This window comes from Balaenoptera borealis (genome assembly GCF_965194805.1).
Source record: "Balaenoptera borealis genome assembly, chromosome: 20".
NCBI lineage: Eukaryota > Metazoa > Chordata > Mammalia > Artiodactyla > Balaenopteridae > Balaenoptera > Balaenoptera borealis.
Window position 1 is genome coordinate 46,235,964 of NC_138879.1, and position 21,145 is coordinate 46,257,108.

At 40.6% G+C, this 21,145-nt stretch overlaps 1 protein-coding gene and 1 pseudogene across 13 annotated transcripts in view; one reads left to right on the forward strand and one right to left on the reverse strand.

Annotated features, from left to right (window-relative positions):
* SSH2 (slingshot protein phosphatase 2) overlaps nucleotides 1–21,145 on the reverse strand; it is a 246,257-nt gene that overhangs the window by 76,107 nt on the left and 149,005 nt on the right. The window lies entirely within an intron of this gene.
* On the forward strand, nucleotides 19,908–20,591 carry LOC309618315 (large ribosomal subunit protein uL13 pseudogene; annotated as a pseudogene). The gene has a single exon. The product of its transcript is annotated as a large ribosomal subunit protein uL13 pseudogene (transcript).

The window sequence follows — 21,145 nt, forward strand, 5'->3', positions numbered from 1 at the left end:
CTAGGTGCCTACGAAAGGAGTTGGTTTCAGGCACTTCCTAACACAACTGACCCTAGTCCTCCTGATGACTGACAGTGCTGGGGAGTTTTGTTTTCAAGAAGGTCCTCCTCCAAGGAGGGGAGAAACCACCTCAGCTCAAAGGAGCCCATTTCCTTTACAGGCTGAATTAATAAAGCTTCTCAGTCCTGTGGCCCAAAACTCTAGACTTAAATACTTTTCTTTCAAAAAGGTAAAGCCTAAAAGCTGTCTGAACCAAAGACTAAATGACCTAAACAGTTCTTTCTCAGTATTTAAAATGCTGGATGTACTGATCACCAAGAGACATGACCAACATTACTTAGCACCAAATTTTAAATAGTTGGTGGGATTAAATAAAAAACAAAAGGAGATTAACTAAGAAAAACTGTTCAGCATTTGAAATACTATTTCATTTGCATGATTCAACAAATGCCTTTCCAGGTATTTTAAACACACCTGCAGAAGGAATGTTAAGTCGGGCTTTTAAGCACTTGGCCAAAACATCAACCCCTGCTTTCAGACCATTTCTCTTTCACCTTTACACAAAGCCTCTTATGAGGCTCAGGGCACCTTCTATTCTTTGTTGCTGTCACCTTCTGACATCCTTGTCACTAGTTTTAATTTACTCATTTTCCTCAATCTCCTCTCTTTTCACCCTGATTCCTACTACAATCTTAACGGATTCCATCATTCATAGAGATGAACGTCCAACAGCTTGTTCCCAAATTTCTTGTCCTCTTGATTTTCAAACACCTTCACCTGGACTCCATTTAGACTTCTAATTCCCAGAGTCCCTTTTGAAGGCATCAGATTTTGATGGACTTGATTTCAGAAGCCAAACTCCCACTTTCTGACTACAACCCCCTCTCTTGTGACCTTCATGTGTTCACTCTCTCTTCAACCTGGTTGAGACTCCAGCCCCTTTATTTCTCAATTTTTTTTTTTTAAGCTGAAATCTTGAGTGTTACATCATTTTTTTTTAAACTTTGGGTTTATTTATTTATTTATTTATGGCTGTGTTGGGTCTTCGTTTCTGTGTGAGGGCTTTCTCTAGTTGCGGCAAGTGGGGGCCACTCTTCATCGCGGTGCGCTGGCCTCTCATTATCGCGGCCTCTCTTTTTGCGGAGCACAGGCTCCAGACGCGCAGGCTCAGTAATTGTGGCTCACGGGCCTAGTTGCTCCGCGGCATGTGGGATCTTCCCAGACCAGGGCTCGAACCCGTGTCCCCTGCATTGGCAGGCAGATTCTCAACCACTGTGCCACCAGGGAAGCCCGATTTCTCAATTTTTTCCCAAGCCATCTACCTCTTTTTGGCTTTTCTTCCTTCCCTAACCAACCTAGTCCCATGTCCTATTTCCTAACTGGTTTCCCTGCAATCTGTTCTCTTTGTTTCTGAATTCCCTTCATAATACTTACTACAGCTTAAAATTATAGTATTTTTTGATGACTTATTTATAATTTTCTGTATGAGCAGCAAGCTCCTTGAGCGGGAACAACTGCCTCGTTTAATGTTATCTCTCTAACGTCTAGCATAGTACCTGACACTAAGTGCATGTGCAATAAATATATATTGAATAAACGAAAGGTAGCCCAATGTTTAAGGAGATTATGAAACCATGCCTCTGGATGCTGGCGCACATCCATGGTCTCAGTGACAGAGATGTCAGAGATGACAGCAACAACACTGAGTTGACTCAGCTGGGCAGTTAACACCTCCAGACAGCCCCCCACCATTTCCATGCCTACCTGCTCCAAACCCTCCTCGCTCTCAAGTCCCATCACAACTCCTGTTTCCTTCACCTCTCCACTTAACCTGGTCTTCTACACCATCAAGAAATGGAGGCTAGCTGGTGTGATTTCTCCCAATTATTGATACTTTCCCTCACCTGCGGACTTATCGCCTTTCTCCAATCTGAGAGAATGATGCATCCAGCTGTCAAAAGTCAACCCTTTCACCTGTGTCCTTGACCCCATTCCCTTGTATCCTAGTTTTACCAATTAGTCACCCCTCTCTCTAGTGACCGCTTCTCCTCAGCCCAGAAACATGCTCAACTCTGTTCTTTCACATCCTTAAAACAAAACCCTTGCTTGATCTTGTGTCCCCTTCTAAGTTCTCTTCTTTATTACAGCAAGTCTATACTTGCTGTCTCCATTTTCTTCCCTTGCCAGTCATTTTTCTCTGCTGCCATCTTGCTTCTGTCCCACCTCTGAAACTCCTCCCCATCCTAAGTTTGCCAGGGATTTCCCAAGTGATAGATCCAAAGGACAAAGATCCTTCAGTCTTAGCTTGACACCAATTTCTGTTTTTCATTTAGCACCTGGAGCCTTGATGGGCACTAGCAAATCCTTTTCTCCTTTTTGAGAATCTCTCCTCTTAGCGTCTAAGACACTGAATCCACTTGGATTCCACTTGGTACTTCTCTAAGCATCCCAGCTCGAGATCCTCTGCCAGATACCCTACCCTACCCTGTTCACTGCTCTTACACCAGACAGATTGTCTGACCTTCACAGTGCTCTGAAACTCATTTACAACTAAATGTACTTAAAAATCAGAATTTCCAGCTTCTCTTGAAAGATGAGAAAATCTGAACACATATGTCCACATTCACGCCTAGCAAAAACTGGCCAGAGCTGCACAGTGGCTGCCCCTTTAGATATCACATGATGGTAAGTGCTACAGAGAAAAACACAGCGGAGTAACAGTGAGCACTGCTGTATGTATTTGTGTTATAAGGTATGCCCAGGGATATATGTGGAACCTAGAAAAATGGTACAGATGAACCGGTTTGCAGGGTAGAAATTGAGACACAGATGTAGAGAACAAACATATGGACACCAAGGGGGGAAAGCGGCTGGGGGGTGGGGGTGGTGGTGTGATGAATTGGGCGATTGGGATTGACATGTATACACTGATGTGTATAAAATTGATGACTAATAAGAACCTGCTGTATAAAAAAATAAATAAAATTCAAAAATTCAAAAAAAAAAAAGGTATGCCCAGGGAAAGTCTCTCTGATGACGTTTGAGCAGAGATCTGTAGGAAGTAAGGGAGGGAGCTGTGTGGCGGTTTGGGAAAAGAACATTAAAAGTAGAGGGAGCAGCAAATGCAAAGGCTCTGAAGTGTACTTGGCTGGTGTGGGAAATAGCAAGGAGGTCAACAGCACTGAAGTGTAGTGAGCCAAAGACGTGTGGTAGAAGATAAAATCAAAGAGATAGGGAAGGGCAAGTGGCACAGGTCTCAGTATCTCCACTTCATTTGTAATCTGGCTTCCAAGGCACTGTAGTTGAGATTTTCTTTGGTTAGTCAAATCCAATGGGCATTTTTCAGACCTAATCTTTCTTGACCATTTGATATCGTTGATGACCTTGTAATATTCTCACTTTCTTTGTATTCCTCCTATGCTTCTATTCCTTCACATTTTCATTTGTGGGCTCCTATTCTTTTGCCAACCTCTTAAATATGTTGTCTTCTATCATTTCCTTGTCATTCTTCTTCTTGCTCTATATATACTCTTTTGGATGCCCTCATTCACTTTCATGGCCACCCTGTCCTATAAAGGATAAAGGATGACTCCTGACTAGTTATCTACTGATAGATAACAAATTACCCTAAAACTTGGAAGCCTAAAGCAACAAAATCATTTATTATCTCATACAGTTTCTGTGGGTTAAGAGTCCAGGAGCAGGCCAGCTGGTGGTTCCGGCTCAGGGTCTCTTATGAGAATGAAGTAATCTAAAGCCTAGACTGGGGCTGGGAAGATCTGCTTTGCTTCCAAGATTGCTCCCTTACATGGCTATTGATAGGAGGCCTCAGTTCTCTGCCATGCAATGGTCTGCTTGACTAACCTTATGACATGGCAGCTGTCTTTCCCCTGAGTAAGTGATCCCAGGGGGAACAAGGCAGAAGTGTGGTATTTCATGACTTAACCTTGGAAGTGACACACCATAATTTCTGCAATATCCTATTAGTTACATAGGTCAGCCCTATTTAATGCAGGAGGGAACTACACAGGGATGTAAATAGTGGGAGGCAAGAATCATTGGGAAAAAAAAAAAAAAAGAATCATTGGGAACGATCATTGAGGCCTGACTATCTCGCCTCCCAAATTGGTTCTCTAGCTCAGATTTATCACCAAAGCCCCAGACCTGTACAGTCAGCTGTCTACTGAATAGCTATTGTTTGTTGATAATAATGGCAACAACTCTGCCATTAACTTCACAAACTTTTTTTGTGAAAACCTGGAATCGGGTACTATGGCATGTCCATCAAAACGTTCTCTCCGGGAGTTGTGTGATGGTGGTGGAAGTGGTTAGGTGCTGGCTCTGAGCACTATGAAGTAAACTTAAAGATGCTGTAACTATCATTTACTGAGTACCCACCCTGTGTCAGGCACGGTGCCTGGTGCTTTACAATCACTCTCTCGCAACAACTCCGTGAACGGAAGTTATTCTTCCCATTTCACAGATGAAGAAACAAAGGTTTTGAGGGTAACTTCCCTAAGCTTACCAATTACACAATCAGCATGACAAAGCAGGGATCAAATTTTGGCCTATTTCCAAATTATGCTGTTTTGTTTTGTGCTTTGAAACTCCACTCCATGGCTTTAGTAGTCTTGAGTTCTTTGCCTGTTTTGTACAATGCAGTCTCACTGTAACCTACCTACTAGAGTACCGATAGGGTTCTAAGAAAGAATTCTCAAATCATCAGATAACCAAGGTTTTATGTTTTGGTTTTGGTTTTAAATTGAGTTAGTTCAGTACTACTTTACCGCAGTCTTACAAGTAATTCTCAAAATTCACTGGCCACAAAAATTTAACCCAGTCTGTAGAACATTAGTCTATCAATTTTCCTTGCCTAACCAGTTCTTCTATAGTTGTTCTCTACCTTACTAGGCTAAGAAAATGAAATAATTTGCCAACAGGCACTCTTAAAAGTCTCTCAAAGATACTAATTCTCGAACTATCAAACCAAGAGGAATAGAGAAAGGCATGGCAAAGTATGTTGACTCTTTTTTAAATCTACTCGCTGGTCTTCTTTACTATCCACTGCACTGTCTGACTTTTTAAAAGTCCTTGGGCGGGCTTCCCTGGTGGCGCAGTGGTTGAGAATCTGCCTGCCAATGCAGGGGACACGGGTTCGAGCCCTGGTCTGGGAAGATCCCACATGCCGCGGAGCAACTAGGCCCATGAGCCACAACTACTGAGCCTGCACGTCCGGAGCCTGTGCTTCACAACAAGAGAGGCCGCGATAGTGAGAGGCCAGCGCACCGCGATGAAGAGTGGCCCCCACTTGCCGCAACTAGAGAAAGCCCTCGCACAGAAACGAAGACCCAACACAGCCAAAAATAAATAAATAAATAAATAAATAAAACAAAAAAACACACACATGATGTTAAAAAAAAAAAAAAAAAAGTCCTTGGGCAAAATCCTTATATTTGTAACTGTCTTAATGCACATTACAGATCCTCTCAGCCGCACACTGATGCACAATGAAATCTAGGAAGAACACTGTTGCCAGTGCTTAGGTTCTGACACTTAAAAAAGTAGTTAACTTTTGTAAAATAGTAATACTAGCGATGATGATGATGATGATGATGATGATGATGAAGGAGCAAGAGGAGGAAGAGGATGAGAAGGAAGAGAAAAAAACAAACAGCAAAAGGCAAAGTTCAAAGGACAATTTAAGGAGCTGTCAAAGAAAAGGGAAAAGAGAAAAGCAAATGGCAGTCAGTCTCTGGTCTTAATCAGCTCACATTTTTTAATCGACCTGATGTTCCTTGTTTCCTACTGTCTTCCCCCTTACAGAATCATCACAGAATTGTACCACCAATACAGATGAAAAAGTTACTCCACTTTTCCTTGCAAATTTAATTTATTGAGCTTTCCTGATGCCTGATTTAATGTTTAATAGTTAATTTTTCAAATTCACTAAATTCACATTTTTAGATAAACTTATGCAGAAGCAATGACCCACAGCACTTTCTTCCCTATTTTCCAGATAGTATTCATAAGAAATCAGAGGGCTAGGGACAAAGAGATCACACAGTAGTATTTTGCAATACTCTAGTGTGCAATATGAAGCAATGAGAATTCCAAACATTTTAGTTAGGATTTGGAAAAAGAGGAAAATATTAAAATCAAAATGATTCAAGAGTAAATAAAAATTTTCCTATGTGTTTAAATGTGGTGGAGGGAAAAATGGTAAATCATCACATATTTGCTCCAGTGTAGGAACAATCTTACAACTTCCACCTAAATGTTTTTAGGTACTGGTTGAGCTAGGTCCTAAAACTACTCCAAGTGGAAACTCAGGACACAGGAAAACATAAGGAACAAAAGGAAATGATTTTTAACTGCCAAAGGCAGATTTTTTTGCACAATGATTGGAAGGAAAGTTGCAACCCTGAGGAGGATCTTTTACCTTCTCACATGGCAATAGACAGATAGCAAGGCTGTATGTAAGTCTTGCAGACTTCCTTAGTCATCAGGGGACCCTACACACCATAGAGGTCTACCCTTTAAATACCTAAGCACAGGGGACCACAGGAAGTCTAAAAGGAAGGTGGCTGAAGGTATTCTTAAAAGTGCATATTTTTTTTCTTTTTGGAGGGCTGTGTGAGTTGAAATGTTTATTTATATTTATGATAAATATTGATATATGGACTAATCTGTTTCTTCTATTTACTTAGCTTTTACTTTTCTTGTATATTTCCTTTCCTCTCATCTATCAGGGTAAAGAATATATATTCTAGTTCCATTTTTACATGCTTATCAACATTTTAATAAATATATTTAATGCAGCAAATCAATATTTCTAGTTTGTAGATATGTTTCTTCCTAAATGAGGCTTCCCTGGGATGGGCACAGCAATGTGCCTTGAAAGTCAATATAATTTAAAACACCAGTTTTTAAACGTTAAGAAAATTAAAAATCCTGCACATATATGTGTCTTACTTTTAAAAATAAAGGTTGGATCTCAGCCATACTCTAAACACTAGAATACTTGGATCTAGGAAAGGAAAATAAGAGAAAGGGGACTCACTGACAAAATGCTGATAAGCTGTAATGCCCTTTCAGTAACTCAAGACCGAAAACCAAAAGATGATGCCAGGATCAGGGGGAAAAAAAGGGAAGTGGCTGAATGACAAAGTATCTGAAATTCGGCTTAAGAAAAAGGACATAACCAGACAAAAAGCTATGCATGTAAAGAATAGGAAGGTAATACGGCAGGAGTGGAAATGGCTATTAGTAAGGATGGAGGCATTGTGGGTGATTTTTTTCTCTTTTTGCAAATTTCTTTTTAATGATGGTTATACTGTGTTTTCAATTTTAAAAAAGAACCCAAAAAAGGGGGGGGGGGAGCAGTACAGGAAAACACACCGTGGGAACAGAGTCATGCACACAGATGTTTTGCGTAAGCTGCATTTTCAGAGACATCTGCCTTTGTACAAGACTTGAGAAAGTAAAGCTGTCGTCAACAAGTTCTCTGAAGTGACGGGTGGGGCCTGAGAGAAAGTGAGCTGTGAAGAAACCAACAATTAGTACCCTTAGGGCTGAGAAACCCACAGTTTCTTAGATGAAGTTCCTCATTTATGAGCCACCTCTCTGCCCAAAATGCTTTGCCATCAGCAATGTCTGCTACTCAAACAAGGAGGACTCAAGCTGCCCATATGTCTCCACTCAAGTGATTGAGGTTCTTTGTCAGCAGCACCACTCAGCTCTTTGCAGAGAGAGGCTATCTCTCTGTGGTAGAAGAGATAGGGCACAACCTACTGTATAAAAATCTGAGTGGGAAGCAAGCTTCCCTACTCCTCCCTTCTTGCTTCAATTTCAAATAAAAATGTTTATCATGTACAGAAAAATTCATGTAAAAGCAAAGATAATACACTTGTTCCACCGCCTTGCTTTGCTGTATGTTAAACTTTACTTCTGTTTAATGAGATGAATCTTCCTAGGTCTGTATTGTTTGCTTCTTTGTGTGTGAGGCACTGAAAGGAGAGTCCGTTGACACTGCTTTATATAGTGCCCGCTCTAACACCATGTACAGAGTATTTAATAAATGTGATCTGAAAATGACAACAGAAACAATGCTGAAGACTCAAGCACATTTCGAAGGATAATAAAGTATGAAAGTCACTCACTGTAAAACCTCTTCTCTGGTGTTTGTGTGTACATAGGGTGTGTGAGCCCTGAGGTCTGCAACACACATCACAGGGAGAGCCTGCCTTACTTGTTCTTTGCAGCCTTCAATCATGCCTGATGCAAGTGGGGAACTTCTATTCACAGAAGAACTTTCAACTTACTTGCAAAGTTCTTACAAAGTTTTTATTTGTTATCCTTTCTTGAACTTCCCTTTTCTGAGAAGTTGGGTGTGCTGTGTGGGTTACTGTCCTACATCTGCCTTCTGAGTGAGTTTACTACAAAAGATTTTAGAGACTTCTTGTTCAAGCATAGTAGCCTCTTCTAGGTCCTATATGAGCTCCCCTTACTGCTAACTTGACAGTGGAGCTGATAATCTGTATTTATATAAATTTGTTTGGCTAAAGCTACCCAACCTGCTAATATAATCTTTTTTTTTAAATATTTATTTATTTATTTATTTATTTTGGCTGTGCCGGGTCTTAGTTGCGGCACGTAGGCTTCTTAGTTGCAGCGTGCGGACTCTTAGTTGCGGCATGCATGCAGGATCTAGTTCCTCGACCAGGGATGGAACCTGGGCCCCCTGCATTCGAGAGTGTGGAGTCTTACTCACTGGACCACCAGGGAAGCCCCTATAATCTTACTATATGGTGAAAGAGTTAAGAGGAAGGGTCAAAGTAAACATGGGGAGAGGTAAGCAGGTCATAGATCTGAAGGGTCTTATATTACTTGCCAAAGAATTTGGACTTTACCCTGAGGATAACAGAGATCCATAGTTTCCATTTCTAGAAAGCTTCCTCTAACTACAGTATGGAGAATGGATTGGAAGGGGTTGAGACTTAGAAATAGGGAGACAGATGTTACTTTAGTGTTTCAGGCAAGAAGGAGAGAAGGGTAGTCTTATCTGAGCTAATGGGAATGAAGAGAAGATGGATATCTTAGGGATATTCGTCTAGTTTACTTTCTGGTACCGATGGAAAATTTACTCTGTAAAGAAATTCAAATTCTAAGAAAAAATCTGAGAGAGAAAGCTTTGATATGTGTCAATTCCTTGCAATCAAAGAATGTCTTTTTCTTTGCACCTCCTGACTCTTCAGACAGATCTTTTCCTTTAACAAATCCCAATGCTTTACAGACTCTCACGCGAGAGGGTCAAAAAAGAAGTCTTATTGACATGGACATTAACTTTCATACCACCTGCTTCTGTCCAAACTTTTCTCAAAATAGGTTTTTTTCACCACCTCAACTTTCTCTTAAGTTTTACTTCACTAATCCTCAGATTTGGAGATCAAATTTGCCTTAACCTATCTGCCAGCTGACAGCCAATCATCCTGCACAAGCCAGGGAAACTTACAGGCAATTCTTCCTCACGTCGTCACTTTGTTATCACACATGTCTAAATCATTTCCTGCCAGGCACCAAACTTCCAGCATCAAGGAAGAACAGCTGAAGAGAATACTTTTACACAAAGGACTTCCCTCCTTCCTAATCCCCTACTCAACGGATATGACAGTATACAGATGATACAGTCAGGGCTCAACTTAAACGGAAGATAGTGCAGCTAAGTTGTGAAACCACCATTTTAAACCAATCGTAAAGAAAGCAAGGTTAATTGTCTGCACATAATAACAAGCAAAAAATGAACCAGAAACCTGAGGCCAACTTCAATCAAAAGAAGGCAAGTGAATTTTACACATTTATCTGTATTACATTAGAATAGGACATCAGTGAAGAACTGCTGAGCTGGTAATGCTAATCTCTTTGGCTCTCAGCTAAATTAAGCCACCCATTATTAAAGACTATCTATGAGAAGGCAGTTCTCATAGATAATTAATTTCCCCAACTCTAAAATCTGTGGTTGTGTAAAACATAGCTCTGGAGAACTTAGAAAGAATTTATATTAAACATTAACCACAGGATATCCAGAGGAAAGGACCGGAATAACCTGGGGAATATACTTAAATCACAGTAAAGTTGCCACGTTATAAAAGCCAACTAACTTTGCTTCTTATTTCTCTTCTGTTAAGTGGGTTCATAACACTAAATAAGATGCTAGAGTGAAAGATGATTAAAAATGTGATGAGGTGGCTGTATCAAACCTTTCTTCGTTGTCTTGGGGAAGACAGTAGGGGCACACCTGGCCAGGACTCAGCTGACCAGGGCTTTTTTTTTTAATAAATTTATTTATTGATTTATTTATTTTTGGGTGTGTTGGGTCTTCGTTTCTGTGCGAGGGCTTTCTCTAGTTGTGGCGAGCGGGGGCCGCTCTTCATCGTGGTGTGCGGGCCTCTCACTGTCGTGGCCTCTCTTGTTGCGGAGCACAGGCTCCAGAAGCGCAGGCTCAGTAGTTGTGGCTCACGGGCCTAGTTGCTCCACGGCATGTGGGATCTTTCCGGACCAGGGCTCGAACCCGTGTCCCCTGCATTGGCAGGCAGATTCTCAACCACTGCGCCACCAGGGAAGCCGGACCAGGGTTTTCTAATTTCACTTTACATATGGTTTGGTGCCTTTGAGTCAGTTTTAGCACTTTAGGCAGATTCTCTATTTACAAACAGAAGGTTAGTATCTCACCTGCTGCAGGGAAACATGTAAAGGTAGAGAGGAAAAAGCATGGAACTGACAGTCAGGTGACCTAGAGTTCTTGCTCTGTCACCAATGAATTGTATAATATGGCCTGAGACAATCGGACCTCAATTTCCTCATTCAACATTATAAACTCTTAAGTTTGTGATTTTAGGAGATTACCACTAGGAACCTTAAAATTATTCCATTAGTTCAAGATGAGATCACCATATTCCTATAGTATTAAACAGTCAAAAATACCAACTAGGTTTTTCACAGCAGAAGAGGTAACTCTCAAAGAATGCCCCTAAAGGGTTATGTCACAGTGAGCTGGATGCCTCTGCAAATGTGATGTTAAATCCTACAGGTTTCTGCTCAGTAACCAAACGGTTAATCTGTCCACTGGATTCCTGATTCCACTGGAAAATTTTTCTGCAAATGGAATCCCATCCCTCCCCCACTCCAGTGTTGATCAATTAAAAAAGAAAAGGATGAAACGGCTGCTTGAGTCGTTTTACACTCATAAAAGAGGGTACAAGTTGCCTGCCTGAGCTAAAAAGGTGGTGTACTGGAGTCACCCGAATTGGCCATATTACTGATTCACTTGGTCCTCTAGAAAGCCATTCTACCTCTGAGTTTCTCCATTTGTAAAACAGGATTAGTTCTATCTATCCTGTCTCACATGCTTAGGGATAAAATATCCTTTCTTCTTAGTTGACAAAAGTTTGTGCAAGCTTTCTAAAAAGTATCAAGTACCAGAATTATATAAATACAAGTTATTATCCTAAAGTACATGAAGCTTAGGCTTTACCTTTTAAATTCTGAATAAATGTTAACTGTTGGTCAATGAAATAGAAAAAGAAACCACCCCCAGGCATATTTTTTAAAAAATAAATTTAATTAATTAATTTATTTATTTATTATATTTTTGACTGCGTTGGGTCTTCGTTGCTGCGTGCGGGCTTGCTCTGGTTGCGGTGAGTGGGGGCTCCTCTTCGTTGCGGTGCGCGGGCTTCTCACTGTGGTGGCTTCTCTTGTTGCAGAGCACCGGCTCTAGGCTTGTGGGCTTCAGTAGTTGCAGCACGCAGGCTCAGTAGTTGTGGATCGCAGGCTCTAGAGCACAGGCTCAGTAGTTGTGGCACACGGGCTTAGTTGTTCCGCGGCATGTGGGATCTTCTCGGACCAGGGCTTGAACCCGTGTCCCCTGCATTGGCAGGCGGATTCTTAACCACTGCGCCACCAAGAAGTCCCATGGGCATGTTTTCATATGGAATGAACTCCTGGCTTCTTTCTGAAGTGATTCACTTTAGCTTTTAAAACAATTTTTTGGTTTAGCGCATAAAACCTTTTAACCCAAGGAGCAGCTGGAAAAAAGCATCTCTACATATAAGCAGAACTAAAATAGTGTCCTTATTTCTTTAAATATAATTGTAACACTAGTAATGAAGACCAGCTAAGGTCATTCTACTGTCTTTTTCCACATTAGCCAAGTCCACACCTCGCTATATTTAGACAAGGTATGCATACCCCTCTAAAGATAGGAGACTCAGTCCTAGGCTTAGGGTCAGAATGGTGGGGTTATTACCTCAGCTGAGGGGGAAAGACACTAAGAAAGAAAACCTATATTGATGCATTCCTTGGCAACCAATAGAACAACCAATGCTCAATTTTATCTCACTGTGAACAGATGTATAATCTCTAGTATGCATAGAACAATCTCTACCATACATAACTCCAGCACAGTCATGACTAAAGCAAAGCAGTGAATATCATTTAGATAACTCGCTCGCCAGGATTGCTCACCATGCCTTAGCCAAAGAGCTGCCTAGGTCAACAGGGTAAAATATTCAGCCGTTTGATCTCCTGGGAACTGGAACAAATGGGTTTTCAACTCGGGAATCCCCACTATGTCAAAAACACCAGGGTCAGACTGGTAGAGTCCTCTAGCAGTGTCCAGCTGACAGCCTCTTGGATCCATCATCCAGCAAAGGAAGAACCAAATGGGGACAAAATTGACTTATGTATTTTAAAAAGCTTATGGAACATGGATTTTATAATAAAGACTGTGTTGAACTGAGTCAGGGACATGGCAATGCAGGTAATGGAGGAACCTGCTTGGGTGGATATATTCTGTAATGGGCCCCTAAACCTGGGGTCAAAAGAAAAAGTCTGAGGAAAATATCTTAAAGAAAAACACAATTGCCCTCAAGAGAAAGCTAAGAAAACCCCAATAACAATCAGATGTTTTTGGTACCTCCCCAACTGTGAGGTGAAAAAAATTAAATACATTTAAAGAATTCAGTAAACATACTTCTGAAACATAAGTATAACAAATAGAAATCTGTTTATCTTCATTCAAAGGAAACTGCACATTGCAATTATGAACATTTCCACTGCAGGAAAGATAAGCAGATGTTGGATGTTTTCCCAGTTTTTTTCAGTGTCACTGAAGAGGCATTTTTTTCAGATTAATGGTTAATGCTAAAAAGGCAACATTTTGAATGTTGTTTTTTCTCTTCCTATATATTTTAACATTTCTACAGTGACATATTTAACAAACAGTCAGCAAAGAGAAAACAACTACACATACAGCTTATACAGTACTTGTATATTCATTTTCCAATATTTACTTCTAAACTAAAAGCAACATAGAAAAATATTTTAAATAGTGTGAATTCTGAAAAAAACTCCATTCTCTGTTTCCTCTGCATTAAAATCCTACTTAATGAAAAATAACTACATCTAAATATTCTCAGTTGACACTGAAAAACTGAATCCTCTTGTAGGACAAAATTCTAGGATGTAAATAAATAAGCTTTTTTAAAGGGTGTTTAATTTCTAAGAGAGATAAACTGGTCTGAGTTTTCTCACAGCTTTATATGCGAAACGCAGATTTTTTTTTTTGCCAAATATGCACTGGATTAAGGCCTAAATAAATGAATTATGTGAGATGGCAAGAAAGCAAAAATGGCACATAAAACTTAATTGCTCACACTTCTAAAAATTTGTAACTATACGCTGTAGGCTGCAGAAACTGGTCTTGAATAGCAAAGAATGGTTTAATGGGTTGGAGAATACTTTGACTCTCAGTGCACAACACATTAAATAGCACACTCATTCCACTAAATATCTAAGCCCAGGGCAGTCGTCCCCAAACTTCTCAACAAGCTCTTTATAATTTAATAAGAATCTGGCTTAAATGTATTTAGAAATTCTCCTAATTCTTCTCACGACTTTTACTTCAAATAACAACTTTAAGTTATTTCTGCCTTCCTGGATATAGTTCAAAGCACCAGAAATACTTTACCCCAATACTGCTTCTCTTTTCACTCACCACACAGGTTGTGACTATTTGCTGAGGAACACAAACATTCAGGCTTTACAGTAATATTCCAAGTCTTCTTTAGCAAAGCAAATACCATTCTTGGAATATCTACTCCAAGGTTATTAGAGAGAGAGAGAACTCACAAGGCTGCATAATCCTTCTCAATAGAGACAAAATGGTAGTTCAAAATCTTTCATTGTGGGGAAATCATGAGTGATTGCTTAAAAATGGATAAATGAATCTCACTGGGAAGGTCAAACAGCTTAAAAACACCTTACTTAATTTCTAAGTCAAATGCCTAAAATAGTCTATTCCAGGTTCTTAATTTGGGGTGAGGGGAAGGGCATTACATTCCTTTGAGAATTTGATGAAAGTTACGGCTTTTTCCTGCAGAAAAATAAATGTACTAAAAATATATACACCCACCTTTGCATATCATTTCATTGTATTCATGAACATAGTTTAAAACTCTGGATTAAAGGAACCTTGTAGTTGCCCTCAGGAGACTATGAGCAACTGGGAATTAACAGTCCTCCGACCCCCTCCCCCCCACCTCATCTTTTAGCAGACAACAACTCAGCTTTAACAAGAGGTAAACACTGAATGATTGGTGCTTGGATTTAACTTTGAAACCAGAGGAACAGATAAGGCCTGGGGCTTTCTAAGGGTCTTCTATTAATACTTTGGACTCTTGCCATTCTAAAGCACACAAAAGGCAAATCCTATGAAAAGGCCCCCTTACCTGCCCCATAACACTGCCTCCTCTCCTCATTTCTGGAAATCCCTCTATAATAAACTTGCTTATATCACAAAGATTCCCAAGCATTAGGTGAAAGTTCACTTACTGAAGCCCTGAAGTACAAGATATAACAGAATTTCAGTACAATAAAGGATTTTGGACAAGATTTTGAAATTCATTAAAGTCAAATCTGACCAGCAAATGAGGTTTTACATTTCCTAAACCTGCTGGATACTCCAGAATTTTTTAATAGCTACCCAGAGCATGCCATTTCATGTAGCATGCCATTACTGTACTTATATTCTAACAGTGTGAAAAATCCAAGATCGCCAATACATTAAACACTGCTTTATGTGGTAGTGATTTAGCATGAAGGAAATGACTAGATTTAGAGCTTTTTTGAGCTTATGATTTTATAATCCATGCTACATGGGAGAGGAGATTAAATGCAAGGTATAAGTGTTACTGTAAAGGCTAATGTTTATGTAAGTTAACAATCCTTATCTATTTTTTTAAAAAAATTAATTTATTTTTGTCTGCGTTGGGTCTTTGTTGCTGCGCGCGGGGCTTTCTCTAGTTGTGGCGAGCGGGGGCTACTTTTTGTTGCGGGGCGTGGTCTTCTCATTGCAGTGGCTTCTCTTGTTGTGGAGCACGGGCTCTAGGCGCGTGGGCTTCAGTAGTTGCGGCACTCGGGCTCAGTAGTTGTGGTGCATGGGCTTAGTTGCTCCGCGGCATGCGGGATCTTCCCAGACCAGGGCTCGAACCCGTGCCCCCTGCATCGGCAGGCGAATTCTTAACCACTGCGCCACCAGGGAAGCCCCAACAATCCTTATCTACTGTTATTATGTCCGTAAATGCAGTGGCCTCATATTGTTTAGATTGTCATACCTAAAAAATTGATTTATACATTTATACCAAATGTCTATACTTCAGTTTGTGGCTCAAAAAATTTATCAGTTTCCTGACCATTTTCTCTAAAATAGCACTCCTTCTCCCAGGTTACTTTCCATCTTTTTTGTCCTGCTTTATTTTTTCTTTATAGCCATATCACCAGCTGATTATTTACAATAGTTTATTTACATTCTGGAATGTAAGTTCTAAGAGCTGAGAGTTGGTCTTTTTGGATCATTGCCAGTGCCTAGAACATTGTAGGTGATCAATACATGAATGAACAGGTATTTACTAAGTGGAGATACAAAATTAATTGGAGGCAAATATAGCGTAGTAAAAAAGCATGAGATATAAAGAGGACTTGGATTTTAGTCACCGCTCTTACATTTATTAATTATATAACCTGAATAAGTCATTTAATCTCTTTGAACGTCAATCTCTTTCCTTTAAAATGATGCTAAAATATTACTACAAAGGGTTATTTGCAAGGGTTATAGGAAATAACAGAAGTAAAAACTTGTTGCAAATATTAATGATTCTATCCCAGCAGTTATTCTTGGAAAATCGGCAGAAAATTCTGTAAAACAGATCAATCTTAAGAAAGCAAGTTATTCTGTCACCTAATCTTCGGTCTTGCAGAACTGTAGAGGCAGAATGAAGTAGTGAGAAAGTACAGCATTGCAAGGGATGGACTTGAACCTCACTTACCAGCTGGCTGACCTTGAGAAAATCTCTTAACCTCTCTGAGGCTTACTTTTGTTATGTATAAAATGTGGGGGGAAATGCTACCTCAAAAGTGTAATTGTTTGAACTAAATGTTACGTTAATTGTGAAAGCACTTTTTAAACTTTGACACAGAATATGTATTTTTAGTTAAATCAATTAATTACCTTTCCTTAAAGAAAATCCTAACCTTGTTTGTTCCACCAGCCAAATGGAAGGAAATATTATTCCAGAATGTGCTCACATGAACTATGGGCAGAAGTATACATACTCCCAATTCTTGCTGCAAGTTCTCCAACTTTGGTGACAGGATGGAACAGAACATGAAAAGACAGAAAAGGAAGATACAGAATGGAAAGAGAAAACAGAGGTTCAAATAGACACAAATAAGTAGCAAAGAATAAGCAGCAAGTAGAATAAGTAGCAAAGTTCTGATCAACATTGAGTATATCTGATTTCTTTTTTTCTTTTTTTAAGTTTTTGATGTGGACCATTTTTAAAGTCTTTATTGAATATGTTACAATATTGCTTCTGTTTTATGTTCTGTTTTTTTTTTGGCCAAGAGGCATGTGGGATCTTAGCGCCCAGACCAGGGATCGAACCCGCACCCCCTGGATTGGAAGGGGAAGTCTTAGCCACTGGACCGCCAGGGAAGTCCCAAGTCTATATTTAATTTCATATCCCAAGGTCAGGGCCCACTTCATGGATGTGCGATCTGTGCAGCTGCACAAGGTCGGTGCTTGAAAGGGGCTTGCATTTGGTTCAATGCTCTGCTGTTGCTGTCTTGAAATTCTTAATGCTTTTCAAACAGGGGGGCCCACATTTTCATTAGGTACTGGGCCCTGCAAATTATGTAGCTAGTCCTGCTTGCAATCTTTCCACTAGGCTAGAGGACAGGATAATAGCTTACAATCTTAATGACTGCATACAAGGACCACTACTAACTTAAAGGACAATCACTAACAAGTAGACTTTTAATCAGGTTGGTGATCACATATTTGTAGTACCTAAATTCTGAAGTTAACAAAATACTTAGTAAAAGCCAATTTAATTTAAAAGCAGTAGACCAAATTAGAAATGCAAATATTATTTGCCTTTCCCATTTTTGTGGTCTATCACGTCCTAATAAAAGGCCAAACGGTGATGTCAGCAAATGAAGTACCTGAATCTAACCTAACTGACGTTTCATTCTGAAACCCAACAAAAGACCCCAGTGATTATGGATTACCTTCAGTTTTTGATTTAATATCTGCTACCTTACAGTACGCAGAGCAGAGTGACAGTGCCACAGAAATCATCTCTGAAGTGAAAGCCCTAACACAATCCAGTTCAATTAAAGCACACCCTTTAAATAATGTTTTGTTTCTTTCCTGCTCCTGTGGACTGAGAGACAGCTGGTGGCTTTTTCTTCTGAAAGGCTGAAGCTGATGAACTGAACATTTCCCGTGCAGCAAATTCAATTTTTGATGGCTGCAGGCCAAAAAGATACTTTTCCCCCTTAAAGCCAGACCCACCCCACATTGGTCCATTTTGACCTTTGGACTCCGTATCAGTCACCTTCAGTCTCCGACAGTAGTTGGACTGGCCAACCCACAGAGGTCCACTCTCCAGAGAACAAAGGCTTGCTATGTAAAAGAGATGAGCTGTGGGCAGAGATACCATCTGTAGAGAAGGTGCTGAACTCATCCTCTGTGTTTCAGCAGCATGTCCAGGACTGCTGCCACTACAAAAAAGTGAAACTTCACCCCAAAACTTTCTCCGCCTGTGATTTAAACACACACCTTCAGTAAGGAAGGAGTTCGGTTTTGGACAGAGGCAGGCAACCAATACTACTGAATCCAGCATGCAAATGTGGCCTGCATTCTAACATTCCTTTCTCCTTCCCATCTTTTTTCTTTAAGTCTGCCAGAAGCCCCTCTGAGTACTATTTAGATCTTCAGGGACATTCAAAGTAAGACTCTTTAAGAGCTTTAAGAAATATGTATGTATGTATTTCTGGTGTATTTCTGGTGGCGCAATGGTTAAGAGTCCGCCTGCCAATGCAGGGGACACGGGTTTGAGCCTGGTCTGGGAAGATCTCAAGTGCCGCGGAGCAACTAAGCCTGTGAGCCACAACTACTGAGCCTACACGCCACAACTGCTGAAGCCCGTGAGACACAACAAGAGCCTGTGCTCCACAACAAGACAAGCCACCACAATGAGAAGCCCGCGCACGGCAACCGAGAGTAGCCCCTGCTCGCCACAGCTAGAGAAAGCCCGCACACAGCAACAAAGACCCAACGCAGCCAAAAATAAAATAAATAAATAAATTTATTTAAAAAAAGAGAAATACATACACTCTTCTCCTTTCTCCTATATTCAATATTGAAATAACCTCAAAGATGAAAACTTTTTTTCAAGATTTTAAACGGCTTGTTCCCTAAAAAGTTCACCTCCTCAACTTTGAGAAATATACCCACTGCTTCCTATAAACAAGATGAGGAAATTCTAACTTTGTAAGTATAGTTACAAGCATTAACAAACTAAGGTATATGATCATCGTTTAAAATTTCAGTATCCTTAATAAGATAGAACTTTGAGAAATCTCAATGATGCTTAACACTTCCTAAACAGAAAACAATGAAATGTTCAAGGTTAATTTGCTGCAGGACCCTAGGTAAGTGTCAGTTATCTTTTGGCTCAGAAATCTCTAAGTCAAAAATGGTGATGATTTTAGAATAAAATAAAAACATGGGGAGCAAACCTAAATTCACAAACACTACAGATATATTCAACACCATCTCGGGATAATTAATTTCTTCATCTTATCAATGCACTATTATTTCATCTTTCCATAAGTTCTACTCAAATAGCTTACAAATTTTCCATTAGTGCTTCGGTATGAAAGCAATTCCTGATAGGAAAGACAAATAAGGATCAACTTTTCTGGGTCTCCAACTGGTTCAGATGAATTGAAGGATAAAATTGTATCTACCTTGATTTTATTTTTTATTATTTTACCAGCACTATGAAAATGAATTACTAAAATTGTTGGTGGGAGTGTAGACTGGTACAACATTTCTGGTGAGCAAACTGGCAATCTATATCAAAAACTCTAGAAATATGTATACCCTTTGGTCTAGCAATCCCAGAAATGAGTTTTAGGGTATTTCCTTCAGGGACATGTGTAAAGATTTAGGCACAAGGATATTCATTCAGTGAGGCTTTGTTTATAACTGCAAAAAACTGAGCACAATCAAAATGTGCAGCAACAGGGCAGACAGAATTCAGTTCTATGGAAAACAAACAACTCTCAAAAAGGATATGAAAGAAACTCATTTGAGGACAATGACAGGATGTTCCCAATATGCTAAGTGAAAAAAAAAAAAGAAAAACAGAGTACAAAGCAAACGATAGAGGACAATCCCATTTTTAAAAGTATATACATACATAAAATAAATAAATAAATAAATAAATAAAAGTATACACATACATAGAAATGCCTGGATGGTACTAACAGTAAATATATTTGGGAGATAAGAATAAGGATAGCTTTCCCAGGCGGCTGCCGAAGATGGCGGAGGGGCAGGTCCTGGTTCTCGATGGCCGAGGCCATCTCCGGGGCCGCCTGGCGGCCATCGTGGCTAAGCAGGTGCTTCTGGGTCGAAAGGTGGTGGTTGTGCGCTGTGAGGGCATCAACATTTCTGGCAATTTCTATAGAAACAAGTTGAAGTACCTGGCATTCCTCCGCAAGCGGATGAACACCAACCCCTCCCGTGGCCCCTACCACTTCCGAGCCCCCAGCCGCATCTTCTGGCGGACAGTGCGAGGCATGCTGCCCCACAGGACCAAGCGAGGCCAGGCCGCTCGGGACCGCCTCAAGGTGTTTGATGGGATCCCGCCGCCCTATGACAAGAAACAGCGGGTGGTGGTTCCTGCCACCCTCAAGGTTGTGCGTCTGAAGCCTACACGGAAGTTTGCCTACCTAGGGCGCCTGGCTCATGAGGCTGGCTGCAAGTACCAGGCAGTAACGGCTACACTGGAGGAGAAGAGAAAGGAGAAGGCCAAGATCCACTACCGCAAAAAGAAGCAGCTCATGAGGCTACGGAAGCAGGCTGAAAAGAACATAGAGAAGAAAATCGACCAATTCACAGAGGTCCTCAAGACCCATGGATTCTTAGTCTGAGCCCAATAAAATTGACCGTTTCTTCTTCATGCTTGGCCTGGCCTGCCCTTCCTCCATCACCACCCTAGGATGTGGGGGACCCCCAGGGGCTGCCATCCAGGTGCCACAGGCAGCCTGGGACTTAGAAGACTGGGTATAGCGAAGGGGCCTTAGCCACTGCTGTTTAAGAAAGGCTTTTTTAAAAGCGTAGACAGTTGTAAGGGCTGTGCAGGCAGAATTTGCCTGTGAACTATTCATTCATGAGAGTTTTAGGACATGGACAGTTTGAACAACCCGTGCTGTTGCAATACTGGCAAAAGTGAGCTGGAAGACCTAATTGGAAGGGCCACTCACGTCGCCTACGGGGAGTCTAAGCTTCCCACATGGTCAGGTACTATACTCTGCAGCTGTTAGGATGTGAGAGAATGCTTGGGCAGCACGAGTCTGGGGTTTTAAAAGGTGTTTATGGAAGGGAAGTACGGCCCAAGGGGTCACAGGCATTGCCCTTGTGTCTTCCCTATATTTTGTGATCCAAAACTAATAAATTATTTTTAAAGAAAAAAAAAAAAGAGTAAGGATAATGCTTTTGGGGGAGAGGAGGAAT